A 10675-nucleotide genomic window follows, 5' to 3' on the forward strand; every position below is an offset into this window, starting at 1 on the left:
CGTAGAAGAAATCCAGTTGCTCTAGAGGCTCTCCGGCTTTTGATATTGTTAGAACTGAAAAATTTTAACCTTACTAATGGGTGTATAGCGCTATGCCATTGTGGTTTTAATTTGCATTTCCCTGTTGACCAATAAGGCTGAGCACATTTTTATGTGCTTATTGGCCATGCATACGTTCTCTTTTGTGAACTGTTTCTCCAAATCCTTTGCCCATTAAAAAATATTGTCTGTACAAGATGAAATCACAGAGGGAGACAAACCATAAGAGACTGTTAATCTTAAGAAACACACTGAGGGTTGCTGGAGGGAAGGGGAGTGGGGGGATGGGATAACTGGGGGATGGGCATTAAGGAGGGCATGTAACGTAATGAGCACTGGATGTTATATAGGACTGATGAATCACTGAACTCCACCTCTGAAACCAATAATACACTATATGTTAATTCATTGAACTTAAATAAAAAAAATATATCGTTTGTAAAAAATAAAATAAAAATACTGTTCATCTTTTTAGTATAGATTTGTAGGAGTTCTTTATTCTGCTTTTGAGTCCTGTGTCAGAGATGCGTAATTCTCCCAGTCTGTGGCTTGCCTATTCATTTTTACTAACAATGTATTTTGATAACCAGAAAATTTAATTTTAATAAAATACATTAAATCATTTTTTCTTTCATTGTTACATATTTTTTGTATCCTTTCTAAGAAACCTTTGTCCATGCCAATTTTGCAAATAGATTCTCCTATGTTTTCTTCTAGAAAGTTTATAGTTCAGCCTTTACGTTTAGGTTTATGATCCATCTCAAATTAACCTTTGTATATGATGTGAAGTAGGAGCTGAGGGTCATTGATTTCATATAAATACCAATTATACAAGTACACTTAAATGACTTCTTGTTCTCCACTGAATTTCATTGGTGCCTTTGACAAAAATCATTTGACTTTACATGTGTGATTCTTTTTCTCGATTCTTTGTTTTTTCCCATCTGTTTATTTATGCCAATACCACACTGTCTTAATTACCAGAGCTGTCCAGTAAGTCTTGAAACCATGTGGTATAAGTCCCTCAAATTTGTTCTTTTTCAAGATCGCTTTGGTTATTCTAGGTCCTTTATGTTTCTTCATAAAATTTACTATCAGCTCATCAGTACATTTCACTTTTGGATAGCTCGATGGTTAGCAGTTCTTTTTAAACTTGAATTTAACTTTCCTGATTCCCCTGTCATGTCTTAGTCTTGCTCTGTAAAGACATGTGAATATGTCTGCTTCCTGTTCCACAGAGTAGGTAGCATGGCACTGGAGAGAAAGCTTCCCACTTTGGAGCCAGATATCCAGGGGTTTGAATGTTGACTCTTTTTTTTTTTTTTTAAGATTTTTATTTATTTGAGAGAGAGAGAGAGCATGAGTGGGGGGAAGGAGCAGAGGGAGAGGGAGAAGCAGACTCCCTGCTGAGCAGGGAGCCTGACAGGGAGCTCGATCCCAGGACCCTGAGATTATGACCTGAGCTGAAGACAGATGCTTAACCACCCAGGCACCCCTTGACTCTGGTTTTATGTCTTCTGCAAGTAACTCAATGTCTCTGATCTTCAGTGCCTTTATCAGTGAAATGAAAATGATTTCCACTGTGCAGGATTACTTTGAGAATCTGAGAAGTATTTATAGAGCACCGAGCCCAATTCAGGTCTTGGCACATAACTGACACTTAAAAGAAAATTTAAAGGTAGTTATTATTATTATTATAAATGTTTAAACATGATAGTTGAGCTGTTCCCCCTGCCAAATCTCCATTTTAGGTTAAATACCCCTAGATCTTTAACTTTTTCATAAAATGTGATTTCTAGACATTGCTCCCACCAGTTATATTTGAAATACTTAAAAATCAGTAAGACCAGGGCAGTGACTTATCAGAAGGGACACAGGTCACTGGGCAGGATCAGGGTCTGGAGGGCCCCTGGTGGACCAGGCATTAATTAATCTTTTATTTACCGGATCCTAGAGGAAGTCCATGGTGTCCTGGGGGAGAGACAGGGTGACTGGGACATTGGAGGTTGGGGTGGTGCTCAGGGGCTAGAGCAGGGACTCTTTCCCAATGGATATGCAAGTGTTTCCATGTTTTTACAACTAGAGCACCAGTACTGGAGATCAGCTGTGGATTCTCAGCCCTGCTCTCTCCACTACTACTCTCTGTAATTTTGGAAGGGGCTCTTGGTTGTTTCCCCGGATGGTTTTCCCCAGGAGAAGAGAACCTCTGATTTGCAGGTGGGCATACGGAGGCTCAGAACAGTGCCTCTACTCCTGGCATCGTTGCAGGGGGTGTGGCTATCTAAGTTCTGGCCACGGGGATGTGAGCAGAAGTGATGTGTGCATTTGGCTTTGTGCCCTTTCTCCTTCCCACTGTCTGGAATGAGCATGGGCTTGTAAGCCATCGTGAAACACACGAAGGAGGCACCGGAGGACGGCGGAGCAACCAGAGAGAAGGAGCCTGAACTCCTGACAGCTTTGCAGAGCAAGGCTGACACACCATCTAGTGTGAGAAATCAACTGTCTGTCTAAGGCCATCATTCTGGGTCTCTGCGGCCTGCAGCTGAAATTTTATCATGACTCACACGCTGAGCCTGAGAACCTTGTGTGACATGCTGTTCCCAATCTCACTCTAGTTTTCTGACCACTCGATAACCACATGTTAAAATTGACCTCAATCAGTTTGGTTATACCTCATCATCGGTTTCTTTTAATAGATAAGTGTGGCTGCCAAGTTAGAGCAGGTATCCAGGTTAGTTAGTTAGTTATGGCCTGAACTGGGCCCACCTGCAAATTTATATGTTACAAGTCCCAACCCCCAGTACCTTGGCAAGTGGTAACCATATTTGGACATATGGTCTTGAAAGAGATAATTAAACTAAAATGAGGCCTTGAGGGTGAGCCCTAATCCAATATGACCAGTGTCCTTATAAGAAGAGGAAAAAAACCTAGGGGTGGGCATGCAAAGAGGGATGACCACATGAGGGCACAGGAAGAAGGCAGTCCTCTGCAAACCGAGGAGAGAGTCCTCAGAAGAAATCAGCCCTGCTGACACCTTGATCTTGGACTTCCGGTCTCTAGATCTGTGAGAAAATACATGTCTGTTGTTTCAACCCCCCAGGCTGTGGCATTTTGTCAAGGCGGCCCAGGCAAACTAAAACCCTGCCAGGAACCTCCATTGCCAGATTTTAATGACAGCAAATCTTACGGCACGTGCAGACATTCATTAGTCATTTATTAGAAACAGGGCGGGTTCAGTCTCACTTCTTTTTTAGGTGATCTCATCAAACTTGACTTGAACGTGCTTTACTAGGTGCAAATATGACATGCGAGCGGCAACACTAAGTTAAACTTACAGTTGGTAACAGACAACCAGAATCCTCAGACCCAAGCCCACAGAACGGTGTAGAGAACAAGAGTCTGTCGGCATCTCTGCGGCTGGAGGTCTTGGTACATCCCTACTCCTGTTCACCTGTTCCTGCGGTGAATGGGTGCGTCTGTAAAATATTTGTGACAAGCCCTATGTCTTGAATACTTCTGAATTCACGAACAAGAGCCTATTTTTCATACTCATTAAGCTAATTAACAAGTCACTAATGAAAATCCATTTGTAACATTTGTTATGTTAATTAGTAAAAAAAAATCACTGGTATTAATTGAGATTAGAATAACCCAAACCCCTGTAATAGCTACCTCTGGGTGTGGGCTGAGGATCAGGCTAGCTGACCCTCCTTAGGCGTGAATTCCTGATGAGGGCAAATGACTGCCCGAGGGTCCTGCCCAAACTAACAGGTAGTATTTCACTGTCTCGGCTGACGTATCTTGAATAAATTACGGGCATGAACAAACCCACTGAAGGAGGACCTAGTGTTCTAAAGGAGAAACACACTCCCGAGGTCTTTTGCTCCACGTTACACCCTCCACGACGCCACGACTTCTGACAGCAGATAGATGGATTTTCCGCACATGGAGCAATTTGGTAATGTAGCTGGTTAAATACAGTTGAATTCAGTTCTGACACTATCTACTGAGAGATAGCATCAGACCCCCCAGGTGAAGGGCTCACACCGCCCCACCCCCAGCTTCAGATGCAAACTGCAAGTCTGGTTTGTCACCCGTGCCTCTGACCAACTGGCTGTAGGCTGGAGTGTCCTACAACCCCCTCCTCAAGTTTGATTAATTGGCTGCACAAATTAATCCCATTGATTCATTGGCTCACAGGATTCAGGGAAACATTTTGTTTACTAGGTTACTGGCTTATTACAAAAGGATATAATTCAGGAACAGCCAGATGGAAGTGAAGCTTAGGGTCTAGTATGGGGGGGTGGAGCTTCCCTGTCTTCTCCGGGGGGTTTCCACAACTCCACTTGTTCACCAGCTTGGAAGCTACCAGAACCCCAACGTGTTGGGTTTTTATGAAGCCTTCATCCGTAGGCACGATTGATTACATCATTAACCATTGGCGATTCATTTAACCTCCAACCTCATATTGGGTGGGACTGAAAGTTCCAACTCTCTGACTTTGGTTGGTTCCCCTGGCAACCAGCCCTGTCTATAGGTGACCTAGGGGCTTTCCAAAAGTCATCTCATTAACATAAACTCTAGGGTGTTTGAACAGGGTTTGTTACGAATAATAAAGGACACTTTGCTCCTATCACTTAGGAAATTCCAAAGGTTTTAGGAACTCTGTGCCAGAAATGGATCAAAGACCGAATATGTATTTCTTATTATAAAATCACAATAGTTTACATTCCTCTCCTGTTCCATTGATGCCCGAAGCTTTTCCTTATTCATAGTTGCTATACCGTTGTAATTGACTTCTAAAGAGTTTCATATAAAGTGTCATAGACGTGTGTGTAAATGAACTTTATTTATTTATTTATTTATTTTTTAAAAGATTTTATTTATTTATTTGACAGAGATAGAGACAGCCAGCGAGAGAGGGAACACAAGCAGGGGGAGTGGGAGAGGAAGAAGCAGGCTCATAGTGAAAGAGCCTGATGTGGGGCTCTCCCATAACGCCGGGATCACGCCCTGAGCCGAAGGCAGACGCTTAACCGCTGTGCCACCCAGGCGCCCCTGTAAATGAACTTTAATCGACCGTGGGGGCATCTAGTTTACATTTGAAGGGTCCCAATCAGGAATCCATGCTCTAAGTGTGATCAGCCCTTTGAAAGACCCTGGTCCGGAATCCAGGGCTGGCTGCAGAGCTGGCTCCCTCCCCCATGAACCTGCAGTGTCTTTATTTAAATCTGAATCAGATGATGCATTAATTAGCATAAGGGATATTAGAAATAGTTTTCCACTGGGGAAATCGCTGTTTCGGAAAGGTGGTTGGCTGCAATGGGCTTGCATGGACAAGCTACAGGAGGAATCCAGCATTCAAATGGCATGTTAACTCCAACTCAGAGTTGTGCTCAAGGGGCAGTGTTCCTCTGGTCTTTTGTCCCTCTCCGGAATGGGAAACTCTGTTGCCTGATGTGCCCAAGAGTTTGGTAGACTCCACCGGCCTCAGAACCCTGCTGCATTTTCCCGGGGTCCCAGTTTTTCTGCAAGGGCCTTGCAGTTAAGAGAGAGACCCCGAGAGCAGAGCCTGTCCTGACAGCCTCTGTGCATGTTTGCTAAGAAACGTTGCATGTGACAGAGCCTGATCTGAGACTTGCTTTTACAGCCACACGTCACCTGGGAGTGAGGTCAAAGGGACACATATAAACCCGAATAACAAACTGACAATTGCTGAATGCGCAAATTCATTTGGAAACAACATCCACCCTGAACTCTTCACAATAACAATAGGTCTGATTGAGTGGTCAAGTCTTACGTTCAGGGTTGGAGCCCAACCCTCGACATGTATAATCTCATTCAATCCTTTAAACCTGCAGAGGTAGGCAATTCATTTATAAGCAAAGAAAAGTAGGTTTTGAGAAGGTGCCCGAGATGATCTAGTTGGGATACAAACCCAGCTGAGCTGGCTCCATGAGTGTCCAAACTAATGACTTAAGTCCCTCCTCACTGTTCCCCAAAGCAGGTCAAGTGCACGTCAACCTCTCGTTCCCTTTATGCGATCAAATGATCCCAGCAAGATGAAATCATGAGGAGGAAGGGAGGTGGAGGGTCAGATCTGACTTTAGTGGGCAGGAGGAAGGGGACACAGGGGGTGCCCCCCTGCTGGCAGGCGACTAAAGCAGGTGGGGTGGGGGGGTTGGGGGGACAGAAACCACACACGGTGCTTGGCAGACTGAGAAGTATTCCATGGCGTCATGATCACAGAATAGCAGGCCTTTTAGAATTAAGAATAGTCTTAATTTGCACTTCGTTCGGTTTTTCATTTACATAATGTTAGAATGCAAAGAAAATTCATACGAAAAAATCCACTGCTAATTTAGCACTGAAGTTCTTGTTTAAATAACCACGGCAAGAGAAAGGATTTTTCACTTAGCTCAGCTTAGGTGGCTGGGCAATTTTCTAACTCTGGCGTTGTGTCAAACCCCAAATGATAATGTGTTTGCCCCTGAGTAGTTTTGTTGGTATGATCCGAACGCTAATCACCATTTCAATAATTTATTTGGTGTGGAGGACTTAATATAATTTAAGGGCTCTGAGAAAATGTATTCCTTTATACAGGGCCTCATTAAAAGCGCTTGTAGTTTTGAGTCTGGTGGGAAGATCTTTATAACAGGTGTTAATTCAGCCGATGACACCACACAGATTTTCCGGTGGGATGGATATCGGGATGGCAGGCAGGCAGAAGTAGGATCTGTAGTGTCCTGGGAAAGATCCCACGGGGGGAACAGGTGCCTCGTGAGGTAGATGGACGAGGTGACGGTTTGGAAGCGTGTGCTGTGGTCCTGGTGGAAGGGGGGATTGAAGGACACTCTTCATGCCTCCCCGGCTGCACGGAACCCGCAAATCACCCTGCACCACGGTCCTGAAGGGAGTCAGATAAGGTGCTCCATTCAAGGTCCGGCTCTCCCTACACCTTGCCCCCTGCTTTCCCCTCCTCCTAAGGCACCATCCTGCCTATTTGCACCCACACCCTACTTGCTGCCACCCTCTCCCCTTGAAGACTGCCCTCATTTTCCTCAGATGGATAAAATAACTTCCTGCTCCTCTTGGACACGGCAATTGCAGCCTTCTCCCTCCTCCACGTCCTCCCACGGCCACATACACACACCTGATACCACTGCTCAAAAGGGCTCGTTCTTGGGGCACCTGGGTGGCTCTGTCTGTTAAGTGTCTGCCTTTGGCTCGGGTCATGATCCTGGGGTCCTGGGATCGAGTTCCACATAGGATTCCCTGATCCGTGGGGAGCCTGCTTCTCCCTTCCCTCTCCCTCTCCCCCTCCCCCCTACTCTCATGTTCTCTCTCTCTCAAATAAATAAATAAAATCTTCCAAAGGGCTTGTTCTCCAGAAAGTCTTCCCCTGTTCACCTTCCACAAACCCACTGATCATCTTTTTTTTATTTTTGTTTTTGTTTTTTTCCCAAAGCACAGCTTTTTCTGTTAACAGATAAACTGGAGGCATATAACAAATTTTAAGTTTATTTGAGCAAAATTAATTCAAATTGGACAGCACCAACCCATAAGTGATTAGGAATGCTTCTCTGACAGGAGCCAGGGAAAATACTTACGCAGAGAAGGTGCAGAAGAAAACAAAAAAAAAAGGTGATTATTTGATTGGCTACAGCCTAAAGCCTAGTTGGCTATTTGTGATGGGCTAGCCTTAGGTTTTGATTTCTTAAATTTGAAGCATTTAAAGGCTTAGGGTTTGGTTTGCTCACATAAGCCGCCCAAGCTTTAGAGCCACTCCAATCTAATGGATTCTTTGCTTAATTTAACACTGTATTCACATATTTCTGCTATTTTTGTTTATCTGTCTTCACTTTCTTCAAGTTCCTTGCAGGTAGTGGCTGGATCCTTTCTAGACACTTGTACCCCATTATCCCTATCATCAGGTGTTCAGCAATGACTACATCATACATAAAAGTATGTTACAACGGAAGGACTCACTTTTCTTGGCCAGGATCCCTCCCCTGGTGCAGACAGGACCCTCAGCTATCTTTCTAGCATCCTTTGTTGTGGTCACTAGGATGGGAAATTTAGTCTCCCTAGAGCAGTGATTCAAAATCATTCCACCCCCTGCCCCCAGCCATTCATTTCAATTTCAGTAGGCTATAATCTATCAAATGCAAGACAGGGAGCTAGGTCCAAAGACCAAATTATAATTGAGAAAAGGAGGTAAGTACTGTTAAAAAAGACAACAGGCTCCACATGCAGTCAGTTGTGCCAAGCCCCATGCCACCAAACTTAGACTGAATATCCATTATCATTTCAGTCCCCCCCCCCCAGAATGGACTCTTAAACTAGTCAATTTGGAATTGCCTGGTCTGCACTAGTAAGGTCATCTGCCTGACAGACCCCTGGTGTCCCCTCAAGAAAGGTGACCCTGCCACCAAGTAATCCATTCTTTGCTTTTATAAATAATTCCCTCATCCTGCCCCCTTCTTCTTCTTCTTTTTTTTTTTTTTAAAGATTTTATTTATTTATTTGACAAAGAGAGACCAGCGAGAGAGGGAACACAAGCAGGGGGAGTGGGAGAGGAAGAAGCAGGCTCATAGTGGAGCAGGGAGCCCGATGTGGGGCTCGATCCCCAGGACCCTGGGATCACGCCCTGAGCCAAAGGCAGACGCTTAATGACTAAGCCACCCAGGCGCCCCTTCCTGCCCCCTTCTGCCTGTGTGTTCTTTATTTTGTGTAGCTCTTTGGAGCTTCTTTCTGCTAGATGGGATGCTGCTTGATTCGTGAATCACTGAATAAAGCCAAAAAGATCTTTAATTTTTTAGGGGTTTTCAAAGAATCTCCAGCTTTAGCTCCTCCCCTTCAGTCCAAACCCTGGAAGGGGAGTCGGTTCTAGATTCACAGAGAAGGAGATCATTTCCCAGTGACCCTCAGCAAACGGTCCTGTCAGGAGATTTTGCCCTTGTGTCTACATAACGATAATAACACTTTTCTACATTTTCGCTTTGTGAGAAAGGTCTAAATACTTTCTTGTCGAAAAAGTTCATAGAAGTTGAGTCGCAGAGAGAGGGAGGCAAGACCCTTAGGTAAGCAGTGGAACCAGAAATTGAGGGCAGCCTCTAAAATGTGGAGCAAAATCCCCCATTTGAAAATTCAAAACCAAATCCCTCATTACATATTTCTAGAAAAATATAGCAAACAGGATTTAATGTGTGAACTCTGTAACGTAACTGTCCTCCTGGCCCCATCAAGGGCCTGGGGTGGGAGTAAGGCAAATGAGCGCCACACCTCTGTTAGGCGCCTGGGGAGGACAGTGTTGGTTTCCGGAGGGTTGACCGCAGGGCCGGGCAGAGGGAGGGCTGAGGACCTGAGCCATTCTGTCTTCTCCTGTCCATGACGGTTCTCACTGCCTCACCCAACCTGGGACTTGAAACACCAGCTCTTCTCTCGGCCCCAGGAAATCAGAAGCGGGAGAAAACGTCAGAGAGCCTGGGTTTGAATTTCGCCCTTACAAACTGTGTGACTTTGGGCCAGTGACGTAACCTTCCTTTCTGAGACTTCATTCTCAAAATCTGTGAAAGGCGGTGTCAATAATGCCAGCTTTGGCCCACTTCAACCGGTGGCTGAGAGATGACATTCGATAGATAAGGTTGTTATAACGCTATGCAAATAAATGTAAAGTGCCGCTATGCAAAACTAAGTTACTCCTATTTCCAGAAACTTCTCTTTGAATTTAATTTATTCTAGAATGCGAATCAAAGTTAACTTGTTCTATGTTCTCAATGCAACGGATTTTCAACCCCATCAATTATTCGGGACTTTGCCTTAACTAAAGGAATTTTTGGCAACAGCAGGAGAAAGTGTTATTTTGGGGGCGGGAGAGTATTTCTATCTTATCCTGGCTGGTGAGGTGAATGATAGTTATTTGGCTAAAGTGATGTGCAGGGGATAAAGTTCACCACTCCCAAGTGTTGGGGGGGGTGGTCTCTTTTCTGTTCCAGTGACTCTGAGGTCTGGTTATGACTCAGAGAAGCCAACTTTGGGAGAAAGAAGTGGTGGGGGCAGAGATGGTGGTAAGCAAAGGTCTAAGGTTCAGCTACCTTGGCGCCTTAACGCCCCAAACCCTTACCACAGGCAAAGGGGGGCCATCCCTCCCGTTCATTCATATACCTGCATTCTGTAAGTATCACTGAGCACTCACTCTGCGCCAGGATTACGCTGAGCCCCTGGGAACACAGACAGGAGCAAGCCAAGCCCATTGTTGGCCTCCTGCTGCTTGTAGTTTGAGAGGAAAATGGAGTTAAAAAGCTAATGTGACCATAGAGGAAGCCTCAAAGACCACAGGGAACTTAGAACCTTAGTGCGAGGGGCTGTAACCTAGGCTGGGCGTAGAGGGAGGCCTTTGGAACCTGGAGGAGGAATAGGAGTTGGGTGGGCCCAGCGGCAGTGGGGGGGGGGAGGGTGAGCAGATAGTTCCTGGCATTTGGGAAGGCAATGGGAGGAGAAAGAGAACAGAAGGAAGTTCAGTTAGGCTTTTGGGATTTTTTTCCATCTTCTCCTCATGGCTGTTCTTGTTAACTCTTTTAAATGTGACTCTATCTGGATAAAAATGTGGGACACCAAAACCTCTGGGTGGTTT

The sequence above is a fragment of the Ailuropoda melanoleuca genome, chromosome 8, assembly GCF_002007445.2.
Source record: "Ailuropoda melanoleuca isolate Jingjing chromosome 8, ASM200744v2, whole genome shotgun sequence".
Taxonomy (NCBI): Eukaryota; Metazoa; Chordata; class Mammalia; order Carnivora; family Ursidae; genus Ailuropoda; species Ailuropoda melanoleuca.